This window comes from Lissotriton helveticus, chromosome 4_1 (assembly GCF_964261635.1).
Source record: "Lissotriton helveticus chromosome 4_1, aLisHel1.1, whole genome shotgun sequence".
In the NCBI taxonomy this organism is placed as follows: domain Eukaryota; kingdom Metazoa; phylum Chordata; class Amphibia; order Caudata; family Salamandridae; genus Lissotriton; species Lissotriton helveticus.
The window spans coordinates 1361204795-1361231459 of NC_136063.1; the positions used below are offsets into that span (position 1 = coordinate 1361204795).

General features: G+C 41.7%; 1 protein-coding gene across 1 annotated transcript in view; it reads left to right on the plus strand.

Annotated features, from left to right (window-relative positions):
• The window catches only part of LOC144829109 (pyrimidine-specific ribonucleoside hydrolase RihA-like), a 585216-nt gene that overhangs the window by 541745 nt on the left and 16806 nt on the right, over positions 1-26665 (plus strand). The gene's annotated exons all lie outside the window — the stretch shown is intronic.

Below are 26665 nucleotides of genomic sequence, written 5' to 3' on the forward strand. Positions count from 1 at the left end.
GGGTCACATGGCAAGGTATTGGTTATTAAGAGCTATTTTCAACGTTGATGTTCATGTGTTTCAGGATATTCATGTCTATCTTTTCATTTTTCTCTTAGGCAGCATGTGTCTTTGTTGTTCTGTGGGCGTGCCTTCTTCTGGGACCATTGGTTTATCATCTCCTGGCACACTGGAATCCAGAGTCATTCAGCCTTGACCAAATGGTACCTGTGCCACGTGATGTTTGGGTGCAAATGCAGTGGTGGTTGGATCCGGCACACCTCCTCAAGGAGATTGCCTTGTCCAGCCCACTACCATGTATTCTAACAAGAGGTGCAAGCGGGTTAGGTTGGGGAGCTACACTCAGCAGTCAGTCAATTCAGAGGAAGTGGTTTTTGGAGGAGGAATGCCATTCTTCCAACTGGAAAGAAATGAGGGCTGTATTTCACTTTCTCTTCCATTTTTCCCCAAGTTACAAAATCAGGTAGTTACGGTCAGGACAGACTATACAGTTTCGAAATCTTATATAACCAAACAGTCTGGGACGGGAATCACACAGTTCAGCAGGCCTGGCAATTTCAGAAAGGGTGCTGGGCTGAGACCCATCTATTGTCTCTCACATCAACCTACATTTGAGGGAAGTACAATTTCTATCAGATAAGTTCAGCAGGGTATTCCCTTCCTCCCATGACTTTTGTCTAGCTCCACGTGTTTTCGAGCAATTGTGCCAAAGGTGTGATCATTAGCGGCTCCTGGAGGGAGTGCTGTGGGGTGGGGGAGAGGCAGGGTGGGGGTTAGTAAACTTCGGCATACGGATGAACAGAAGTAAGTACATAAATAAATAAAACTAATTCCACTGTGCAGCGTGCACAATGTAATTCATTTAATTTATTTATTTATGTACTTACCTCCGTTCATCCTTATGCCGGAGTTTACTACCCTCCACCCTGCTTCTCCCACGCTCCACCCACCGCCCCGCAGCACTCCCTCCAGGAGCTGCTACTGGGTGTGATCCTCCACAGCTAGACCTCTTTGCCACCATAGGCAATGTCCTTCTTCCTTCCTTTCTGTCCCGGTTCCGAGAAGAAGGTTGTAGGGGGATAGGTCTAACGGATCTGTCAATGGCATCAGGTTCTATGTTACGCCTTTCCCCATTTCTATTGATACTCAAACTACTTGTTAGACTGTGGACGAAAAATGTATACCTGGTCGCTTTTTGACCAAGGATGGGGTGATTCCCATTGTTGCAATTAATGGCAATAGCTCCGGAGTAGGTCATTCAGCTGGATCAGACTTCTCTTTGTTCTCCCCTCCTGTCCCTAAACGCATACAAGAGAATGCGCCAAATGGTATGGCTGTTGAAGGGCATGGCAGTCAAAGGTCCTTGAGGTGTTCCCAAAATGGATTCTATTGAAGCAAGCTTAAGGGGTTTTCATTAATGAAACCAAATGTTAAAATCTTTCACCCTTCTTGTGATCTTCCTTTAGTCATCAGAGCACTTCCTCCATTTAAACCTCTGGAAGAAGTGAGTTTGAAACATTTGTCTTTTTAAAGTGTGTTTTAGTGGCTATTACAGCTGCATCTGGGCTGCGGGAGTTGGGTCCATTGTCCATCAGGCCCCCTTATTTGAGAATATTTTCTGACCGGTTGTTCTTTAAGTTGAGTCCAGTGTTTTGCCTCCCTTTCATCAGGATGAGGAGATAATTTTGGTTTCTTTCTTTTCAGCTCCTTCGACTCCAGAAGAAAAAGCCTTACATAGTTTGGATGTGTTAACAATTGTAAACATGTATTTGTCTAGATCCCAGCTATATAGCTAATTTGTTTGTGAACTTTACTGGTTTCCATCAGGGACAAAGACTTCTACCCAAACTTTGAGCAGGTGGATAGGTCCCAGGGGTGGGCTGAGGAGGGTAGGGCTTCTGTTTTGGAAATCTGCAGGGCTGCTACCTGGGCTCCACCATCTACTTTTATTTTTCCTTATAGACTGGATGTTCAGAGTCTGAATCTATGAATTTTGGTACTAGGGTTTTGGAAGCGGCTATTCTCTAAAGAATTGTGTCTCCTAAGTTTGCATCAAATGTTTGGGTTGCATCACTTAGAAGTACTTGTGGTATATCCGGTAATTAGGTTGTGCTGATAGCTCTGGTATATTCTCATATAGTGGTACGAGAAGATGGTTGAGGTAATGTTTCAACTACGTACCGTTAATCTCGTTTACTCCAAATACCCTTTTTCTCGCACCAATACTTACGACCCTCCCTTCCATTCTCATTCACAACCTGTTTCGCTTCATTTAGCTTGGGGATTTGCAGGAAGTGTTGTGGGCTTCGTCCCCTTTTATTACCATTATGGTAGGAGGGGTATTTGGAGAAACCTGTTTCTTTACTAGATATCTTTCAGATAGATTGGCTTTATCTACATCATGTGATGCCTGGGAGAGACTAAAACACCTCATATAGTAAGTGTTGGTACGGGAAGAAGGGTATTCAGAGTAATGAAGATTACCGGTAAGTAATTGACTCATTAGCTAGTGTAATTAGTTCAGATGGAATAAATACCTATCGAACTTTTTTATTTTGAAAGTTAGTCTTATGGAGGCATTTTGGATCAATTGTAACTTCTGTGTGCCCCTCTTACGGAACCCAAGATAGACTGAGTTGCAGAATTAAAAATGGGAGACCATGAAAGCTTGACTTGACTATGCTACTTTGTAGGTTTCGATAGAAACGGGGAAAAAAGGGAGTGTATGAAATCCGCTTAGTTTGCTTTTGCACAATAATGTGACATTTCACAAAATTACAAGAAATCCTGAATAATTACGCAAAATACAAATCTATAATTTTGTTCTGTATTACAGAGTGAAATGCCACCTCACATCAATTTATGCTATGAGAACGCATTTAAAAAAAAGCATCGCAAACAACATCAGCTTGCATTATGCTGTTTCTGTATATTTGCAATACATGTTTCTTTTGATTGCCAGATTTTGTAGCAAAAGTTTACAGTGAATAGGACACAATTATGTGAAGTGGCTTAATGGTGTAATTTTGGACATTTTGGCTAGTAAGTGTAACATGAAATTCCTGAAATTGCACTAATTATTCCAATATAATTTAGATTTTGCCCAGGCAAAGAGAAAACCAAATTCCTTTTTTTTTTTTCCCCCAATGTAGCCTCTCTGTAGTTAATCTCTTAACCTAATGCTAGCATGTTGGATAAATTGGCTATTCTCTTTTAGATCTTTTCTGAGACAGATGATTATTCATCAACTAATTATTGTGACTGAGATATCTCTGCCTTAGATTCTTCCTGGTTTGCCAGTTCCAAAATAATGTTATAAATTTCTACCTTTAAACTTTTCAGAGACTAGACAATTTTGTTTGGCTGTAATCACATATTTATATTTACACATTAGATTCAAATATTTCCGTTTATCGGCTTTGTAATAGTTTTTCCACCAGACTTGTTCTAACTTTTTTTAACTGTACTGTCATAGACTAAAGGTCCAGAGAGAACTAGCGTTATTTTTGATGTTTGGAGCTAAACGTAATAAATACACTAGTATTAAAAAACAATGATAAAAATAAAAAAAAATTACCCCCCCCCCCATGAAAATACATTACAATACAATACTTTCCCTCAAATGTATAGCAACCCATATATAGAGTGCAGTTCTAACGCAAACCAAGGGATTCTCTAGTGCAAATATACATTTTGAAGCATCTCTATAGTCCCTATTATTGCCATCAAGGAAAAGTGGTTTTGAGTAATATCTCCTCAAACCCTCATAAAAACTGCAGAATAAAATAAAGTGCTGTGTGCTCTGGACTAACACACCATCACAAGGACAGAGTATAGTGGCTGGAGGGTGCTTTTTAATTCCAGGAAAAGCGACAAGGTGGTGGACAATACCAAGTGATAATCTAGTTAACACAAAGTGATGCTGCACGTGAGTCACCCAAATTAGGTAATGTTGACAACCCTTCAACTGATCTTTGCATATATAATAAACAATAATGTGCTTCTTAGATTTTTCAAGCATTCTAAACTATGTTCTGTGATTCAAAAAGGTACCCAAAATTACGCTTTTCTCCAAAGAAGAGCAACTTGAGGGGTTGATCAAGATGGGTGAATTAAACAGCAATTAAAAAAAAAAACATTTATTTAAGAACCAAGGTATTTTCAAGAATATGGTTGTGAGGTAGGCAGTCAGATATAATTGACTTGGTGAAATGTGTTTCTTGTTTTGTCTATACAGACTGCTAAAGCAATAGGGGTTTTAAAGCTAATGTATCCTCTAGAAAGTGTAACCCAGCCTCCTATACTATAAAGGATGATGCAGATCTGGATGCACATAACCAGCATTTAAGGAAGCGGGTCTGTTCCACCTGATGGTGGTGACTGTAAGCATTACCACCACAGGCCTACCACAAAAGAAGCAGTTGTAAGACACTTTCCTTTATAAATTTCAACCATTGTCTTGATTGGGCGACTGCCAATCTTATGAGAAAATCTCAACACTCCCCCGTATAAATTTCAGCTGTGTACTTGGAACATGCTGTGCCCAAGATCCACTGCTTATAAATAAAACCTGTAGATAGCAAAAGGAATTAACATTAACAATGGTGGCTCCCTCTATGTAAAAAGTCATACATGTTTGTACTTTCCCACACACCATTGTTAAGGTTTTTGCCTTATTAATTTTAATTTTTCTGCAATCCACGAAGCGCCCAAAAGACTCCATTATTTTTTGTAAGCCAACAGGTGTACTAGATAATAGGACCGCATTGCTGGCATACAATAGAATTGGCACTGGACGCCTACCAACGACCGGGGCATTAGACTGCACGGTCTGCAGGGAGCCTTCCACTCCATTAATAAACAGGTCGCTAGTACGCACCCCTGTCTGATACCCCTCTTGATTTTAAATGAGGGGGGACATTCCCCATCGGGGCCACACCTCCCTATACCAAATAGATTTCTCTGTACCTGTGCTAAAAAGCTAAGTAACTTCCTTGGGGCACCCTTAATGATCAATATGGTCCAGAGTAATGTGTGGTCAACCAAATCAAATGCACACTTGAGGTCAGCAAAACAGAGATAAAGGCATCCTAGCTTAGCTTTAATATATTTTCCAATGAGTAATAGGGATTATGATTGACATGACCCAAGACAGGGGAGATGTGCCCTCAACAGCTGCATTCAGTTCCTTGGTCAAAATGAGGCCTCGTTACTCCCTCATAGCTCTAAATGCGTCTTCTGGCACTCCATCTGGGCCTGGTGCTTTTCCCCCTGCACTCGTATCAATAGCAAGGAGAACCTCCTCTAAAGTAATGGGCAGGTGAAGCTCAGATTTAAGTTTTCCCCTGCCACTTTCTAGAGGTGACCCCATCATAGATGAATCCAAAATACCCATGCTTCACAGGGGACTAGGAAGTCAATTTCAGGTATTGAGTCATCTTTTAAAAAAAGGGCGTTCGTTATATTCTAAAAAAAGGACAAAATCCTTTGTCTGTTTCCTTTGCTAGGTTTGCCTATGCTTCCTCTTGTAAAACCCTTTTCCCGGCTGCAAAAACATGCTTATAGTTCTTGCACAATTGCTTACTTTATGGAAAATCCCTGGAGAGACTATGAAAGGTGTCCCTTAAGAGTTTAGCTGCTTGGGCGCACGAATGATAAAACAACCCTCGTTTCCCTGGAATACCAGATCTAAGAGGTCTTAACAGTAATGAATTGAGGGATCTGGCGATTTTACCAAGGCATTTTAGAGCCCCTCATGATCTACCTCGTTGTCCAAACAATAACTAAATTCATCGGGGGTCATTATTAGTAAAACCCGTAGTACCTCACATGGTCCCAGCCCATTTAATCCTAACGCTAATAGGCTTGATAGGGGTGATATTAGAGATACATGCAATGCTTTTAGTGCTGTGGGCCTGGATTGCTAAAGTTCAAACTGCTGAATTGTGATCACTCACAGCAGTCGGTATGACATTAACCCCTAGGCTGCGCCGAACGTTCCGCCCCAGTGCAGGACGTTCTATTAAGCGGGCGGGGCCGCGACGTTCAGCGGACGTGCGCAGCACTACCGAGGTAGTGCACGCGACGTCCGCTGAACGTTTGCAGCACTAAAGGGGTTAATAGTGCAGACCAAATCACTTGCAGATGCAGAGAGCAGAACATGATCAATGGCTGTATGTGCATTTCTGCCAGTAAAGCAACGGGTGTCACATCATTAATATCCTCACAGCTATTCCTTAAAAGTAGAAAATCAACCTAAAAACTCAGGGAATTCAAGGCTTTTCCATAATCATTATTGTGGAAATGCTTTGTTTCGTCACTGTTGCATTAAACACCTTCTTTGGGAGTTTGTTTTTGAAAAACAGCAATGTAAAAAGTTGGTGAACAGCAGTCAAAACTGACAGCGGCCACCCACCAAACTTTTAGTACATCGATCGGGAACCTCCATGATGGCTGTTTTCTTCAATGTATAGAGATGATCATTGGGCAGACAGTCCTCACTAAATTTGATGGTCTGACCATGTTAGTTTTCTAGACTCAAAATAGTCAATATGGTCTGAGGACCTGTAATGTTTTAGCATTTATAGTAAGCATGAAGAAAGGTACGTACTAGGAGAATATTGTTATCTTATAAGATGTACTTTAGAATGTACATGGTGCGATGATTAGAATCTGATGATGTGGAGATACATCCCTTGATTCAGTTGGAGCTGATCTCCTGCACCCTTCAGAAATATTACATGCTGTTCTTATTTTCTACAATAAATATCTTCTTTGATTTAACATTGCTGGCTGGACTTTGCCACTCTACAAAATATGGCATGAGATTTTACTCTAGAAATGTATTCATTTTTTCACTGGGAAATCTTTAGATGTGGATTTTGTCTATGAACTTTGAAAGGTACTGTTTTAGCTTTATTTGGGGCCCAGAGATCATTTGTAGTGGAGGAATATGTCACAGCTTTTTTCTGGCACATTTTCATGAATAATATTCTATTTTGGAGAGGGCTCGCATTCGATTCAGGTCAATGGCGAAGTAGAATTGTCCTGCTGTGCAAAATGTTAATGCGTGATTGACATTCCCCTATATTCAGTCATGGCGCCTCTTTTGAAATCGCAGAACAGCTTTCTCCTGGCGCGCGAAGTGTTAGCGCCTGTGGCACACCACTATATTCAGTCACTGCGCACCATAGCTTTGGAGTCTTTTGACACTCTGGGGCATATTATCAAGGACGGCGTTAAAATTATCGCCGGTTTAGCGGCAGAAATCTAAAGCGGCGATAATGGGCTTGATAATATGCCCTGGAGAATTCCAATAGAAGCCCATGTTCACACCACAACATGGACTTCTATTGGAATTCTCAAGGGCAGTTTTCTGCCGCTAAACTGGCGATAATTTTTAACACCGTTTTTGATAAAATGCACCTAGGGGGGTGACGCAGAAAGGAGCTTGATTTTTATTACTAGTGATAACAGGGTGGTGTGCCTTGGTTAATGTACTCGTATGTGTGCAGCGAGTGAGAGAATCGCACTCTAATGTTTTGGAGCTGTTGCAACAATTGGAAAATACTAACGCTCCTTGAACAGCAAGAATTTGGTTAAACTTAAAATATAAAGTTGAAATTAGAACTTTGGCTTACCTGCGCCTCCGTTCTGCTGCATAAATCCACCGAAATAATTTCAAGTTTCTCTTTCTCATGGATGTTTCTAGGAGGGCCCCTGGTGGCTAACTGCGTTACTGCTACTTACATGTGTCAACAGCAATGGACATGCTTGGATAATTTTAAGGTTGTATCCCTTGTTCACGGGTAGACAGTGATTGGCACGGTATTCAAAATTCAAAGAGCTCAATTTTTTCTAAAGACAAGACCTGCTAAGAAGTGACATTTTAAGCGTATTGGGTTTTACCTGTCAACAGCGACTGGCACGCTTGGTTACTGGAGCGATCATTTGAGTTACATTGAACCCATTCTGAAAATCTTATAACCTGTGCAGTGGGACTGGTGTATTGAGTGAGGCATACAGGCCCAAGAGTACCAGTTATAAGTTCAGTAAGGAGAGATGTGAAAAAATGAAGTTGCAAAGAAAGAAACGTTTTGTGAATTTTGCAGTGGGTGAGTTTGTTCGTGTCAAAAATCCATAGTTGTTAGAAAAAAGGAAAATCCAAATGTAGGTAGCCAACTTGTATCATTGAAATAAAAGGACCGGCATTGGAAGCCAACAATGAGCAGTGGTGGAACATGGCTTGTTTGGTAAAAAAAATAAGCGAAAACAACAGCGGATTAAATGGGGATGAACACTTGGGAGACCAAAACAAATAGATGTTATGGAAAAGTAGAAGATTAAAAAATACCATGCATGTATGATTAATATTGCATGTCATAATAGGTGCAACTCATAATATGTGTATTTTATTATGTGCTTTTTTTTGGTTGTGTAAAGGGGAGAGATGTGTGGTGTTTGGCATTCATATTCAGAATGAAGGTAGGACGGCTTATACTAGGAGAATATTGTTACGCTTGTATTATAGGGTGTAGTTTAGAATGCACACAATGTGATGATTAGAATCTGAAGAGACAACTCTTGAGTCAGTTGGTGCTGATCTCCTGAGCCGGCTTCAGACATTTTACATGCTGTTCTTATTTTCTACAACAATTATCATCTTAGATTTAACACCGCTGGCTGGACTGCGTCGCTTCACAGGACCTAACAATAATGCACAGAACATCAATGGCAATGACACTGTGAGCGAATAGCTTTATAGCTGAATATTGAATATATAAAACCATGTGTTACTATACTTGCACTGAAACACTCTCTAGACACTGAATAATAAATTTCCACATAACACAGAAAAGAGCAGAGATTAGCAATGTTTGCGAATTACTATGAAATGTACATTTACTATCACTCAAAAGGGCATATTTACAATAAAGTGGTGAAGCATGTCATTAAGCCAAGAAGGCTGACACGCTTCGTCACTTTCGAAACCCAGGGCTCCACCATATTACTAGAATATAATGCAGCCCTGCATTTCCCTTTGCGCTGGTGCTAACTTTAGCTGCCTAGCGCCAATGCAGGCTTCCTTGCACCATAGTGCAAGGGTGCCTGTGTTGAGGGGAAGATTGTTTATGTGCAGGAATGTCTCCCTTCCTGCACCTAAAAAATCTTTAAATGCAATTTTTTCACTTCTATGTGTGCTGCTTGCAGCACGCATAGAAGATGCAAAACATCATTTTTTTTAAAATTATTATTTGTGTGCAGAAAGAGGCCCTTCCTGCAAATAAACAATCATAGGAAATGTGCTGTTTCTAAGGGTGCTGCATAACGCAGCACACATGGAAACAGCATAAACAAGGAGGAATACAGCATGTCTCTTCGTTTCACCTGTTTAAGACCAGGTTTTGCACCAAAAACAAGAGGGGGGACTAGTAGCTTGTTGTAGTCTAGTACCTGTGCTCCCTATGCTAATCACAAACTAAACAAAGAGTAAGTGTTTCAGGTATGGGCGCAAATAGTCACCCACAAACAAGGGAAGGAAGGGAAAGGAGGAAGAGAGTAAGATCCTAGGTCTAAATCTCACATACTAGAAGCAAGCGCAAGTTTTATCTCTTGATGCCCATCACACACCCGAGGGATGTTCATGCTTCATCATCGGGCATTTGCTCCTCGTCAGCCAGCACTGCAATGGACTATGGGTGCCCCGAATGATCCCTTTAGCAGAGATCTGTTGTTTGTACAGCCGTATGATGCGTGTGGGTGTGAGTAAGAAGGGTTCTAAGTGAACAGTGAGTGGGTGAGTGAATGGTAAAACTGGCTAGGGGATACCAGAGTGAGTAAAATTTAATGTATAAGTTCCCTTGTCAGGTTAAAAAACCTGTAGGTCGTGAGTTACTGATAGGGCGTAATGTGCCTTAGTAATTAGAGGTCGACATGTTTTGTGCTATCTAGGTGGTCAGAACGATCCCTGGCGCTTCTTCAGGACCAAATAGCTTGAATAAAAAAGCGAGTGGAAGTGGTTGGGTCTAGAACTCTAATAAATCAGAGCGATCCAACCTGTGTGCAACTACAAGGTGGCAATGACTTTATTGAATGGCCGCTCCTGTTGCAACCTAGGAGTAGATAAGAGAAAACAAGAAGAACAAAGGAGGAGTCAATGTAATCCTCTCTAATGGCACATGGTAGAGTGCATCTGGTGTCTACAGACGTTTACAGAAAATGAGGTCGACATGCAAGACGTACAACACATATTAAAGAATGACTCCATTCTGGAATAAAATCATATTGGTGATTCCAGGTATGGGAATACTGCATCTGTATTCCTGAGTTACTCGGAATGAGACTGGCACAGAATGAAAATGTTAACATTATGAAAGTGGGATCCACACACACAAGAGCTTCCTGAATATGTTCATTCAGCCGTGGTTTATTTAACTTTTCCTGCATTTAATAACCTTTTTGCAAGAAGATTCAGAAGCATATATGTGATCTTTTGATGAAGAAGCATATTCAAGCACACCTATGGTGCTCTGTTTGCTTGAACACTTTCATCATTCAGTAGAGGAACTTCTACACCTGCTGCGGATACTGTACCTATTTTATACATTTGAACTGCTTCTGACCGATGTTTTTCTGATGAGACACTCCAGAGCTGTTCCTCCTCCAGGGAGTAGTCACTCAAGTAAAATTTCCCTAACTTCAACCATGTCTGGAATGGCACCTACCAACTGAGTAAAAGAGGTAGTGCAATACTCCACAGCAATGTTTGGTTATGCCCCAGAGCAAACCTTTGGACCAATTGGGCCAAATAGTGTGTTTCGCTTCTAAATTTGCCAGGAAAATATCTATGAATCTAAAAGATTTCCAGGAAGTTCTGCATAGAAACCCATGAAATAAAACACCTATAGGTTCCTGTATGCCCCTAAAGAAATTTATGAAGTTATTCCATCAAATAACATGTTGGAAAAACGGTGTACATTGTCAATTTTGCAGCAGAATCTTTTAATTTGTTGGTTAACAATTTCAATGAGTTTGCAGGCAATTCTGAAAAGGGCTCATGAAATTTGAAAATACTTGTATGGCGGGCCAAACAGGTATCATCCAGTCCAGAGGATTTTATGTTGGCACCATTATCCAAAATAACACGTCAGCAACATGGAGCAGGTTTAAGTCCAATTTCCCAAAAGGTCTCTTACAATGTCATAGCTAAAAAGATCTGGTATTTCATTTCACATTGCCTTTGAATTTTGTTTAGATGGACCTATACCATTTTTCATCCATTTCTGCCTCCCATCTCCTTCCATTTTCCCTCCTTGTCGCGTTCAAGTAAATATTCAACCAAGTACTATCTTGGAGGCTGCAGTTGGTGATGCTGAACAGCTAGGATGACTCAGAGGATAACAAGGCTATCCTGACATTAGACAGATCACCAGGCCCAGAAAACAATGTCACTACTTAAGTAATAAATACATTTTGGGCTCAGACAGCAGATCTATCTCTACGATTACACAAACCTAGCAGGCCCTGGCTTCACATCGCAGTTCACTTGATCATGTCATAAAAGGTTTTATTGATGGCCACTGACACAGGTTAAACTATTGCTCATGTCTTATTAAAATACAGAGTAATGGGGAACTGACCATTACAAATTCTTTACTTCTACCCCAGGGAAAGAGGTATGGAAATATACATTTAGGTGGGAACACGATTTGGGTACGAAGGTGATAAGGAATACTCGGAAACAATTTTGGAGAGATGTGCAGACAGGTGGCACCTCACTCCTAACATATTTAACAAAGTGTTTCCAAGGGTCATCAGTACGTTTTTGGAGATGCTGGATGGAGAGGGTGCACGTCTCTCCATATGGTGAAAATGCCCATTATAAAAGCAGAATGGAAAGTAGTGCTAGCCTCTACAAATCATATAGTGGGCTATACAATAGAGAATATTTTTGTACCTAGACATTCAATCAAGATATATAAAGTGAGGCTAATAACCCAATAGGAAATCCAAGCGCTTTAGCTGGATATATAAGGGAAAGAAAAAATATTGAAATCTGATAGAAGCATTTTGTTTTGGCCAAATACATTCAATTCTCTACAACAAAAGGTTTTATATCTCAAAATGTAATTGCTGTTACTCAAACAACAGATTGCCATTTATAGATCCACAGGTTTGGTTCCTGAAATACCAGTTTGCCGTTTTTCTCAAGTACTGAAATGATTTACTGGCCCACAAGAACAGAATCTGTTGTGCATGCCCTTGTGCCTAAATCATATGTCAAGGATGCCTGGCATATAATAGCTGCAGCCACGAGCTATCACAGATGGCCACCTTTGACCAGGAGGTTGATTTTCTCGTGTTAGGATACTTTTCAAACGTTTGCCCGATCAAGAATTGTTTGACTTGGCCCTATTTGCAGGGTTATCCCATAATTCTTTGCCATCCTCCTGTATTTGTTGTAACATGTTGTTGGTGGTTTTAGGACTCTGGTCACTTTATCAGTGCTGTTCAGTGCTAAAGTGCATGTTCTCTCTATGGTAAACTTGGCAAGATTGGTCTACACCTGTTTGGCATATTTAATGTACCTGTCAGGACGTTGTACAGTGGTATCACATATACCCAGGGCCAGTAAATTAAATGCTAATATTGGGCTTGCAGTGCTACTTGCGCCACACACCAAAGAAGCCTTTCGAACCTGTCTTAGGCCTCTGCCACTGCAAGGCCTGCGCGGGCTGTTTACTGCTGCATATAAAGTTGCGTATTGTCTATCTGGCTTTTGACTGACAGGGTCTGGGGTGGTGAGTGGCTCGAGAGAGTCAGGATGTGTCCGCACTAGGCTGAATAGGCCTGGTCTGCATTTGGAGTGGTGAGAGGTGTAGCACCTGCACCTGAATAGGGCTGTGCCTGCCTTCCACAATGATTGCTTTGCCCCCCTGCGGTGTGTCTGGAGCCAAGCTTTACACCTTCAGTGGAGGTTGTTGGGCACCTGCAAAGTGCCGCCCAGAACTGGTTTGGACTGGGGGGGGGGGGGAACAAAGACTGTAGTGCTAAAAGTAATGGGGCTGGGACCCCATGTCTTTGGAACTGAGCTTACTTGGGAAATGGATCTGAGGAACACTCTGCCAGGAGGAACCACAGTGGGAATCAGGTACCACCTGCTGGGAGGTCCTGCATGCTGGCCGCCTGTGCCCAGCTCTGCCTTGTGGATTCCTGGAGAGGAGCACTGCCTGCTCCCTGGTTGTGTCTTGACATGGGAGACAGGCTGAGCACTTAATGTTGTACTCGTCCTGTAGCTCTGGACCTGGGCTTTCAGTGCTGCAGGATTTCTTTGCCCTGTGTGCTTGAGCCACTGGCATGGGCTCGTGTTGCCATAGTGCGTGGTGAGAGCTTCACAGCCAGGAGTACTTTGGGTTCTGTCCCCCTGATGACACGAAGAGCTGAAAGAGCGCCATGTCTCTTTCCTCAGTGGTGGATGGAAAAATGCTGGGGAAGCTCTGGTGAGACACAGCTTCTATTTCCTCTCCTCTTCCGGTTGCCGTAGCAATGGGAGAGCCGCCAGAAGCCAGGCAGAGGCCAAGCCTGGTTGTGGGTGGGTCCACGCTCAAAGCGGAAGCAGGAGACACCGGTGCGGACAGAGCCTTCGCCCCATGTCCTGCCCCTTTGTGACCCCGCAGCAGAGCAGCTATACAGCATAGGAGTGGGCTGACACCATTCTGAGAGTCAAGGCGGATGGCCTTGACCTCCCAGAGACTTACTGCCCAAAAAGATTGTGTGCCGGCGCTCGGCCGGTAAGAAGCAACGCCTCCTGCAAGAGCCTGGCGGGGAGGTGAGTACCTCAGGGAAGAGCCGGCCCAAGGGAAATCACCAACCCTCATTTTACACAAGGGCAGCCGCACCACAGTGTAGCGGGTGGCCACTTTAGCCATTTTGTTGTCTTCGCAGGAGGTGGGGGGTAACCAAGTGAGGTCTCCCCCTGCCCCCCCCCCCCCTCGGGGGCATTGCGCTGCCTGTTGGTGGCATTGTGGGGATTACCCCGACCTTAGACACCAGACCGGGAGAGGTCTCCAGCATATGTGGCACCAGCATCTGCGCCTTGGAGAGTTGTGACAGCTGCCAGTTGGGTGCCCTGTTAGGGGTCTCTTTTTGTTCCTGTGGGCATCACGGGGTAAGTCCAGAATGGTCCCCCTCCTCAGTTGCCATGGCAGCTGCATCACAAGTGGTGGTCAGCTGTCTCTCGCTAGTGGGGGCAATTTGGTGCAAAGTAATGTGCTAATGCGCATGCTGGTGATGTATTTATCATGTGTGCCCAGCTGAAAGTGCATTAAGGTGCACTGATGATTGTACACATATTGGGCTATACTAAGTACTGTTGTTATGTTTATGCCTAAGAGGTACTCATGATTTGTGTACTGCAAGTGGTTACTTTGGTGCACTGTTGTGGATGCTTATGCATAAGGTTGAACTAAGTGAAATCCTGCCAGTATTTACTGATGACGCTAAATGTTTATGACCGTGGCCTGATTGGCCTAATGATTTATATAATCCCTGTAAAGTCATGAAAAGTGGTAGGTGTCAGTGTATAAACGTGATGTTATGGATAATACAAAGGCTATTTTTATATAACCTTGTGTGCAGTTTCTTTTGTGGTGTGCCTAGTGTGTCGCTGCTGTGTGAGTGTGTTGCACAAATGCTTTACACATTGCCTCTGGAATAAGCCTGGCTGCTCTGCCAAGCTACCAATGGGGTGAGCACGGGTTATCTTTAGTCTGTAACTCCCTTGTAACTCCCACTAAAGTGGTGGTTTCTGTCTGGCTTAGGCACATGCCCAAGCCAACCAGAAATCCCATTCATACCTTTGGACTTAGACCTTTTAAAAGAGCTCAACATCCTCCAGTGAGGCAAGACTGAAGCATACACAGCATAGCAAAACAAAGAAAAGAAGCCTGGTCAAAATCACTGTGAGTGTGCCATGTACAGTCTGAGACCATGAGTCCATTAATGACACTGTAGTGATATCACTGGGCTATAAAAATTCCCATCAGCCCACCCATCTGGTGGAGTATCGTCACGTGGGAGATGTATCATAAATCCAAATCTTCAAGCAACTGTGACTGCTGCAAAGAAGGATTTTGAGGATTTCAAAAGACCACAGTGATTCACTAGTGATGTCTAATGGGGTGCAGTGCGCGTGAAAAGGTGAAAAGTGTGTAGTAAAATTGACTCAAAAGGACCAAAAAATTCACTTTATTCAGTATGGTACTCTTGGTCAAAACTAAAAACAGTACCTCAATAGTTTTAAATAATAACTAGCCCGAGGCATAGTGCATGGTGGTCGACATGTTTCAGCTAAATGGACAAATGGTCCTAGCTTTCTTCAGGACCTAGTGAAATACTGCGACTGCAAATTTACATATTAAATACAATATCAAAAGTGTTGAATTTGTACAACAATAATGGATTAATCCTACCAGTTGTTCTGAGCCCAGATGTCTACTGGTGGCAATCCAAACATAGCGTCTATCCTACAGCAAGATAGAAAGTTGTACAACTCAATTAGTGTAAAAAATAGTCTCAAGGACCAACAGACACACAACAGACAAACTCACAGTGCGGTGGAGAACTTCCCGCCGCGACACAGTAGTTATTTAAAGTCCTACTGGAAAGGTGTAAAACAATCACCATGAATTATTAAAATAACTGAAACTCACCCAGCATTATGTGGAATGACACCTCACCTCACCCGGTCACCCACTCGGGGAAAAGGGAGGCCCCGCTCTGTCAGAGAGGAAAAATCAAGAAACCTCAGAAAAATATCAGGGGTACTTGTGTGCAAATAGTCACTATTCACCTATATTCTACTGACAAAACCTAGTCATTAAAAAAGGGATTCAACCCCAACAAAACCTGGCAGTGGCTATGCAGGGCGGTTATGATGAACTCAAAGAGATAATGGATCTCTAGCGCAGTTCAAAAACAGAATAATATTATTGCATGAAAAAGTTCTGCTGGCAAAGTCAGAGCTAACCCAAGGAAAAAGGTTAATTCATCAACAGGGGCGTCTCTGACCTAGTACAAGTACAATACCATAGTGTAGAATTGCTATTTCTATTAAAAAGAAGAAGTATTTGTATTTAAAAAGGATACTTCTGGTCAAAAAGTCTAGAATGACCCCAAAAACTGATATTGATGGTGCAAATACAATGCCATAGCATAGAGTAACTGGCTAGAGTCCTACCCCAAGCAACTGACCTGTCCGTCGGTACCTCAGTGTAGGCTTCCGAGAGGGAGTGGAGGGAAAAGACTGACAGGCAGGCTCGTCTATAAATAGCAGCGTTAATTGAAATCAGCTGAATTAAGCGTGCTAGACCTCGCGTTATTAGGATGCACTACACACCCTGCACATGCGCGGTGTATCATAGGCATGCGCGCTACATACTGTGCCCATGCGCAGTTGGAGAAACATTCAACTACTGGCCTCGCGTATGGCGCCTGCGCAATGCGGAGACACTACTCCGCAACGCATGCGCAATAGTCACTACATTTGGGCAGGGGGGAGGGGTAGTGTTATTTAACAATATATTCAGATGAATCAACCAATGTGATTGGGCAACATAATTGCTTAAACAGAGGTCCTACACAGAGTCACTTTATATTCCGTGGACATCATTATAACTATCTATGTTCGGATATCTGTCTGTGTCCATCTGATAACTATATCATCTAATTGTGAGTGAGAACATGTTCATTTTTCTGTTCACTGTAGTGCATTAACAGTCTATTGAACATTTGATAGGTTTGTACGAGCTCCTAAAGTGACTCTGTGTAGGACCTCTGTTTAAGCAATTATGTTGCCCAATCACATTGGTTGATTCATGTATACATCTCTTTGGGTGAACAATCTTATGTATCTCAGGATATAGACACTGTTCCTCCATCATCAGATTTATTAGCACGAGTAGAAGACTGTATTGGTACAACATACATTTCCATTTGACCATCAGCATAATATGTGTATGACAAAATATGTGTATGACGACTTGTCACTACTTGCCAGATGCTTGTCTTCTACCTTTAGGTAAGCCCGGTATATGCAACACCCTTGCGCTATCCTCTGCGCATGTGTGGTGTCTGAACTCGGGTCACAAACACACAGAGTTGGCCCGCGCATGCGCTGCAGAGTTGTGTCTCTGCATTGCGCATGCGCGAAGCGCCAATCACGCCTGAGACCAGGAGTGTAGTGACTATTGCGCATGCGTTGCGGAGTAGTGTCTCCGCATTGCGCAGGCGCCATACGCGAGGCCAGTAGTTGAATGTTTCTCCAACTGCGCATGGGCACAGTATGTAGCGCGCATGCCTATGATACACCGCGCATGTGCAGGGTGTGTAGTGCATCCTAATAACGCGAGGTCTAGCACGCTTAATTCAGCTGATTTCAATTAACGCTGCTATTTATAGACGAGCCTGCCTGTCAGTCTTTTCCCTCCACTCCCTCTCGGAAGCCTACACTTAGGTACCGACGGACAGGTCAGTTGCTTGGGGTAGGACTCTAGCCAGTTACTCTATGCTATGGCATTGTATTTGCACCATCAATATCAGTTTTTGGGGTCATTCTAGACTTTTTGACCAGAAGTATCCTTTTTAAATACAAATACTTCTTCTTTTTAATAGAAATAGCAATTCTACACTATGGTATTGTACTTGTACTAGGTCAGAGACGCCCCTGTTGATGAATTAACCTTTTTCCTTGGGTTAGCTCTGACTTTGCCAGCAGAACTTTTTCATGCAATAATATTATTCTGTTTTTGAACTGCGCTAGAGATCCATTATCTCTTTGAGTTCATCATAACCGCCCTGCATAGCCACTGCCAGGTTTTGTTGGGGTTGAATCCCTTTTTTAATGACTAGGTTTTGTCAGTAGAATATAGGTGAATAGTGACTATTTGCACACAAGTACCCCTGATATTTTTCTGAGGTTTCTTGATTTTTCCTCTCTGACAGAGCGGGGCCTCCCTTTTCCCGAGTGGGTGACCGGGTGAGGTGAGGTGTCATTCCACATAATGCTGGGTGAGTTTCAGTTATTTTACTAATTCATGGTGATTGTTTTACACCTTTCCAGTAGGACTTTAAATAACTACTGTGTCGCGGCGGGAAGTTCTCCACCGCACTGTGAGTTTGTCTGTTGTGTGTCTGTTGGTCCTTGAGACTATTTTTTACGCTAATTGAGTTGTACAACTTTCTATCTTGCTGTAGGATAGACGCTATGTTTGGATTGCCACCAGTAGACATCTGGGCTCAGAACAACTGGTAGGATTAATCCATTATTGTTGTACAAATTCAACACTTTTGATATTGTATTTAATATGTAAATTTGCAGTCGCAGTATTTCACTAGGTCCTGAAGAAAGCTAGGACCATTTGTCCATCTAGCTGAAACATGTCGACCACCATGCACTATGCCTCGGGCTAGTTATTATTTAAAACTATTGAGGTACTGTTTTTAGTTTTGACCAAGAGTACCATACTGAATAAAGTGAATTTTTTGGTCCTTTTGAGTCAATTTTACTACACACTTTTCACCTTTTCACGCGCACTGCACCCCATTAGACATCACTAGTGAATCACTGTGGTCTTTTGAAATCCTCAAAATCCTTCTTTGCAGCAGTCACAGTTGCTTGAAGATTTGGATTTATGATACATCTCCCACGTGACGATACTCCACCAGATGGGTGGGCTGATGGGAATTTTTATAGCCCAGTGATATCACTACAGTGTCATTAATGGACTCATGGTCTCAGACTGTACATGGCACACTCACAGTGATTTTGACCAGGCTTCTTTTCTTTGTTTTGCTATTGTTAGGGCTTTAGTAGCCTGGGTCATTAAATTATTGCCCTCTTTGACCCTCCCCTACCTCGTGTTTTTCAGCATACACAGCATAGTCACTTCAAAATCTGACACCTTTCTTCACCCTTGTCCCTTCAAGTTAATAAAGATCCTGGACCTTTCCAGCTGACCTAGGCTACTATCGGCCACGTACCCCATGCCCAGGTCTTCATGTGAAAAGGCCCAAGCCATTGTTCGTACTCCGGGAGCAGTTTATACACCTCATTAGGGGGAGCAATAGCAGGGCCATCGTCCAGCAGAATAATGCTAATTAGCCAACTGGATGCTCAGGCAGGTAAAGTTGAACTTTTTTAAAGTCACTATTTTAATTTTCTAAAAACCAGACTTCTTTAATCAGATTTTTACCAATATTAAAAATCGTTGTACATTGCCTCTATAGTTTATCCCAATCTAAAGTAAGCAGACTTATGATTTTATTGTGAGCTTTACATTTTTTCATAGGTCAACTACAGCCTTTTACAGTGAAAATTGCTTTCAAGCTGCAGGTGCATGTCATAATTAAATTCCTGAATGCACCACGTTTAAGCATTTGGCACCCTACCTTTGGCGCTGGGTGGAACTCACGGAGTTTGACTCCTTGGAATTCTGCGGAAGAACATGAAAAATCTTTGAGAATGTACTGAGTTATGCAAACGGGCAGAAATCAGCACATTGAGCAGATGTTTAGTGCTGGGAGCTTGTGACACGCTGAAAAATCAGCGAACATGGTGTGCCAGAGGGCACGGATTCTCAAACTGAATTTGCTGTTACTCTAGTCGATTTTCTACTCAAGCAGCAGCTTTCTCACTATGAACAGTCGAAACAACCATGCCACTGCTGGAGGAGTTTTGCCGGAATTATGCACTACAAGCCTAACAGGGACTAGGCAAAACTTGGTAAACTACCTACCTTGTGGAATACACAGACTACGTAGGGTTGATACTTGGTCAATATTCTAGAATAAGACCCCAAAAAAGGCTTTCTAGACCCAATGGCACTAAGGACTTTGTCAAAGTGCCAAAACGAGGCAGAAAGTTAGCTGGTCTGCAACCACTGCGCAACGCTCTGAGCAACATCTAAGTGAGATACATTTCAGATACTGATCAATCCTATGAGATTTCACAGGGATAAATATTGGAACTCAAACTCTTGTTCATTATGGAAAGACACACTAGAGCACTAGAAAAAAATGGGTACATTTAAAACATTTATTTTTAAAATGACCAAAACCCTATCCTAGTGTACACAATATAAATCATATCTATTATGAACATAAACAATATAGCATCAATAAAATTCACTAGAAGTATAAAATAAATATTACTGTAAGATACTGTTAAAATCATAACGATTTTCTTTATGTCAATATTTACTATCCCATCCTCATGTTGTTGGCTAACTAAACTGCTCTCAGCACAAAAGTAAAGGCCTACTTATAGGAGTGGGCTGAATTTTTCATTCTGCCCACGGAACTGATGTAATTCTGGCCACTCTGCATTACTGTTTAACACAGACTTTTGGCTAAATTCTGCCAATCCCAACATGATAAAATATTTCTCCTGTGAGGCTCTGAAATATGCAAGCTAGCTATTGTGAGTGTGATTTGGCATCCCCAGGCGTGATTTTCTAATGTGGGTGATCACCAGTGTTCATAAGGGGTTGTGGTCAGAGGGCTGCCGTTTGAGTAGATTTGCTGCTGCTTGAGCCGATTTTCTACTCAAGGGGCAGCAAAATCAACTCAAATGGTCATGCGCTCTTGTGCAACGCTTGGCGCCGTTCGTGCTGATTTTCTGTGCTGCTTACGCTACCTGTGCTAAATTGCAGGATGAGCTTCATATTTTCCACCCACCGCAGAATCTTACTGAGCTTTTCTGTAACTCCGTGGAATGTCGTGGAGTGAAACTCCATGACTTCCGCCCACCTCTACCTAATTCGAGTTTCAATAATGGTACACACTTACTTTCTCCAAACAAAGACGCAGTGTTCAGTATAATATCAGTATCTGGCCTCTGGCATGAAATTTCTTTCTACCTTTAATGCTCTGTTCATAGCTTTTGTAAAGTATCTGATAATTTTTGTTTAATTTTTAAAATAAGAAATTTGCAGATAAGGTTTTGGCTACCTCTCACTTACATTTATTCAGTGAAACCATGTGCATAGTTTAATAATTATAAACAAGAAGATACATCATTAGCTTTCCGGAAACCTTCTTAGTAATCAAGAGTGGCAGAAAGATATGAGAACTTTCATTCAAGATTTCTTTTACTCTGAATTCAGGTACGGCATAATTGTTCTCAATTAGGGAAGTCTTTAAGCCTACAGTTCAGGGGCATAGTATTGCTCATAAGGCACAGCATTTGAAATTGCTGGCAGACCACATAGCTGAGCTTCAATCCACAGTAAATACTGCTCTTCAGGTGAAGAATAGGTCTCAGGACCGACAATCCCACATAGAGGGCCATCTGGGCAAAGCAAAGCTTGGATTGGGGGAGTTTGTAATTATGGAGAAAATCAAAAGCTTGTGGCACTTTCAACAGCGATTATGTAAGGAAAGCCAGATGATTGGGAAATTTCAGTCATGGTCAATGTGTGTTAAGCGTGATGCTGCATATGTTAGCCAGATACAGAAGACAGATACTGGGTAGCTGGTCCTTGATATGGTATGAGTGTCCCAAGTTAAATTATAAGGTCCTGAAGTAAATATACAATCTCGCAGGCCAATATATCTGAATATTTTCAGTCCATCAGGCTTCTGTAGCTGGCAATTTCCCAGGGTGAACGAATGCCGCTAATATATCTGTGGTAGAGGTCCAGGCAGCTATTGCCACAATGCCTAGTTTGCAGGCTTGTGCCAATTATGGATTTCCGCTTGAGGTTTTTAAATATTTGCAAGTGAACTTATACTCTTTTTGAGGGAGTTGTTCAATTTTGTGAAAGACGGTGGGGAAGTTCCCTTGTCTTCTATGGAGTTCATGGTTGTTAGCTTTTTGAAGAAGGATAAGAATCCAAAGGATGTTAATTTCTACTAACCAATTATTGGACACGGGTCGTGAGCTTTTAATGAAAATATTGGCATTCCTATTACCCCAGAAGCCCAGGTTTTAATACATAATAATGATCCAACAGGGTTTGTAGCGGGTCTAGTTAAGTCTCCAAACACTGGTTTCTTAATACATGCTCTGGAATACTTTACTGTCAACCAGACTTGTGCAGCTGTAATAATGGTTGATGCAGACAAAGCATTTGACCTGATTAACGGGGATGCGCTTTTTTATGACCTGGTGAGATTTGGCTTTCTAGCCCTATTTATTTCAATGCTGGAGAATCTGTATCAAGGGGCAAAAGTGAAGGTTTTTGTAAATTCTAATCTTGCTGGTATAGTAAATATAAATAGGGAAACGTGCCAGGGGTGTGTTCTGTCCCCAATTGTATTCACTTTTTTCATAGAGCCCGTGGCAGCTAGGATTAGGGAGAATGAGGGACTTAAGGCCCCCTGGGATGCATAAGTAGAACATGTTTGCAGTTGATAATATTTTATGTCTCAGCCCCGAGAAATAGATTATCCAAGGGATGCAGAACGAGTTTGAGCAGTTTAAAAGGATTGGGGGTATAAAATTAATCAGATTAAAATTGAATTGCTTCTTTTTGATTGCTTTAGCTAGCGATCTCCCTCCTTGCTTCCAGCAGTAGGCCTGCTTGCAAAAGCTGAGTCAATATCTGGGGAGCTTAATAAAGAATAACTACTCCCAGCTTTTTCAATTGAACTATCTGGTTATGCTCAAGAAGATCAAAGTATTGTTGGATAGATGAGCACTCCTTCCCCTTTCATTAGTGGGTAGTGTAGCTCTTATCAAAATGTCTGTTCTAGATCTGCTGCTGTTTCTTTTTTTAAATGACCCTATAAAATTCAATAAAAGCCATTTTATGGAGGTGGAAGTACTTTTCAGGCACTTTGTGTGGAACAAGAAGGCTTCTAGGGTAAAAGTGTCTTTACTCCTCTTATATATTATTCAGGGGGATTGGCATTAGCCCATGTGCAAATATATTTAGATCCAGAGGCGGGTGTGGCACTGTTTGGCTTTGTTAGGCAGAATCAGTGCTCTATTATTGGCAAGTGGGGACAGGTGTTGTATCGATTGCCTTTTCAAGTGCCTGCTCATTGACCTTAAACTGAAATTCACCTAGGGTTCCAGTACATCAAGAGCGGTTTAATGAAATGCTTAGGATGAAAAGATTTGAGGAGGTGTATGCGAGCCATGTGGGGGGTGTCAAAACTATTTAATGCCTCATGGCAGTTTATGGATACGCTAGAAGAGTTGGGCCTCAACGTAGTAGCTGTGCCACTGTTTGCTCCATGAGGGCTACCTGAATATATTGGAGATTTTCAATTCTCGTACATATGTCAGGTGTGTTATTTGGATTACTGGTTTAAGGATGTGCCATAAGAGGTAAGGATGTTTGTTTGCTCACAACAGGGATATTTAGGATCTAGATGGCCTGTGCAGCTTGCTTTTTTGTGCTGATTTCCATTAGTGCGACTATAATATACACTTTGGGGCATATTATCTAGGACCGGTGTTAAAATTATCGCCGTTTTATCGGCAGGAAACTGCCGATAAAAGGTCGATAATGGACTTGATAATACGTCCTTGTTAATTTCCATAGAAGCACATGTTCTTGTGTTAACATGGGCTTCTATGGGAATTAACAAGGGCGTACTATCAAGCCCATTATCGCCGTTTTATCAGCAATTTCCTGCCGATAAAACGGCGATAATTTCAACATCGGTCCTTGATAATATGCCCCTTTGTGTTTACTGTTGAAGGGATGACTGGTCATTTTATCAAGAAACTGTGTTAAAATTATTGCCACTTTAGCAGCAGGAAACTGCTGCTAAAGCGGCGATAATGGGCTTGATAATATGCCCTTGTGAATTCCCATAGAAGCCAATGTTCTGGTGTTAACCTGGGCTTCTATTGGAATTCTCAACGGCATATTATCAATCCCAATATCGCCGCTTTAGCGGTAGTTTCCTGCCGCTACAGCGGCGATAGTCTTAACTCCGTTCTTGATAATATGCCCGAAGTATTTATAAAGGAGGTGGGGGTTTAACGTAGCTCAATGGCACTTTATTGATGGCTGCGGGCATTGATGTATTGTACAATTATTTATATCATCAGACGAACAAAGCAATTTTAGAGACGGAGATGTAAATAGGCATGCAGTCACTGTGTTTGCTACAATACATCTTAGCATTACTGTTTTTAATTCATCGATATACCTAAACTATGTGATGGTCCCTTTAATTTTATATGATCTCGTTAATATCACGTGATCTCATGTACAATATTGGTATGGCATGTTTTTTTACATATAATTGATCCGTAATTCTGTTCAATTATAAAAAAAAGGAAACGTCATTCATAATTTCAAAACAATTAATGGAACACACAACTCCATTCTGATAGAATAACATGAATACATTCATGCAGACTTGATTATCTCTCAGCAATGAGTAGTGACATGAATACATTTGAATTTCATATATATCAATTATATGAAAAAATCTGACATTTGTAATTAAAAAATAGGGATACCGTAAAGGAATAAAAAAGATAATTATAACAGGGTGACTTATGTAATATTTATTATTAGGGTTCTTACTGTCAAAAAAGGGTTATTTTTTCAGGTTCGCTTGCAGGTTTAAAAGCTTCAAGACTCAGGCTACCGAGGTAGACCTGGAACTATGTTTCATGTGTGAGTCTAGTGGATGGCACAACATGTTTTGCAGTCCACAGGTGATGCTAACCTTTTCTATGTCATCAGTGTATTTCATGCACCATATACCATGGCCTTCCTAAGAAGTTAATAAGGCCAATCAACAGTTAGCCAATTTTACCATGGGTCAGAACACATACAGTGAGGCCTGGAGAGCAAAGCCTCAGAGTACAGAGTTCAAAAGCCATTAGATACTGAAGTGATGAACGGAACAGCTCTGAGACAACAATGCCTTACCTTTAAGGATAGATTAAAAGGTGAGAAATGGCTGAGTGTTCAAAAGCTAAATGTTTTCAAAATGTAAACAAAACATTAAGGGCCAGATGTACGACCAATTTTAGCATGCGCAAACAGTTTAGCGACCTGTTTGCGTATGCTAAAATTGGAATGCCAAATAGAGACTGTGACCCATTTACGAATGGTTTGCAACCGCAATTGCGGTTGCAAAATACTCAGAAATTACCACCCTCTTCAAGAGGGTGGCAATGGAGTCGCAAACGGAAAGGGGTCTGCAGGGGACACCTTCCCCTTTGTGACAGGCTCTGAAAATATTTTTAAGGGCAGGCAGTGGTCCCAGGGACCACTACCTGCCCTTAAAAAATGAAACGAAAAAGTTTCATTTTTTTGTTTACATGTATCCCGTTTTCTTTTAAGGAAAACTGGCAGCATTCCAAAAAAAACAAAAAAAAACTGCTGTGCTTAAAAGCAGTCCCAGACATGGTGGTCTGCTAAGCCCAGCAGGCCCCCATACCTGGGAGAGCCTGCCATTCCCAATAGACTCGCAAATTACGAGAGGCTCATTGATATTCATGAGCCTCGCAATTTGAGACCCCATTGGGAATCACAAACAGTGTTAAACACACTGTTGTACACGCAAAATAGCACCTCGCAAAATGCGAGTTGCAAAAGATTTGAAATTTGCAAGGCGCTATTTTGCGCGTCATACATTTGGCCCACAACGAAGTAATGTTAAAATATTCCTAAGGGGCTGCGAAATCAAGTCTTCACTTTTAAATTTATTGAGGTAAGACACGTTTAAACCAAAATTAATCTGCAGGTTTAAAAAAACAAAAACTCCTTATTAGAAAATTAAAGCTTTTGTATTTATGTGGTACCTATCGTCAACAACTGATAAAATAATCCTTAGACATCTCAGGGGGGAAGCCAATTCCTTACTTAACCCTCTGACAGTCCTAGCTTTGGCATGAAGGGAGCGTTACAGACTGGGGACAAAAAGGACAGAATCATTTTTGCAGTCTTGTATGTTAGCATCTGGCTGCAAGATGAATGCATTGAGTCACAGCTGGTTTACTACAGTGCAGTGGGTGATGTGGAAGAAGGCTGATATTCCTGGATAAGGAAATCATTAATGGCTGGCATCTTTACATGCTTTCTGGATTACTTTCCTAAACACAGCCTGGAAATGAGTTTTCCTGACACACTGGCAATAAGAATGTAGTCAATATGCTACCCTGAGACAGAAAAAACAGCGGACTGGAACCACTCCACAACTCATTGAGCATACTTGAGTAAGGTGCGTTGTAGGAAACAATCAATCCTGTGAGCTCTCACAAGAATAGTTAGTGGTACCTAACCCTCTTTCATCACGAATAGGCACACTCAAAAAAGCTTGGAAAGCAGGAGTATATTTGCAACATTTATGAAAACTAAAATCATATCTTAGTGTACATAGTAGGTATAGTAACAAATACAAAGAATAAAGAAGCTAGTGGCAATGATACTTAGCAAAAGGCTGAATAATTTTAAATATTTAAAAATTATGGCAAACGCTTATTTATATCAAGATCCTGAAATTCTAGGGAACAGGAATTGGTCACCTAGTATTGACGTCTACCTCTTTGCAAAGTGACTTGAGGATCGTTCCTGCCCAATGGCTTCAGCAGGTGCCTGGCAGTCCCAGGGTCCCATTGCATATCATCTCTCTCAGAAGTGGCTGGACAGAATGGGTTAGCAATAGCCTGCCATTTTGCAGCTGCCTGCCT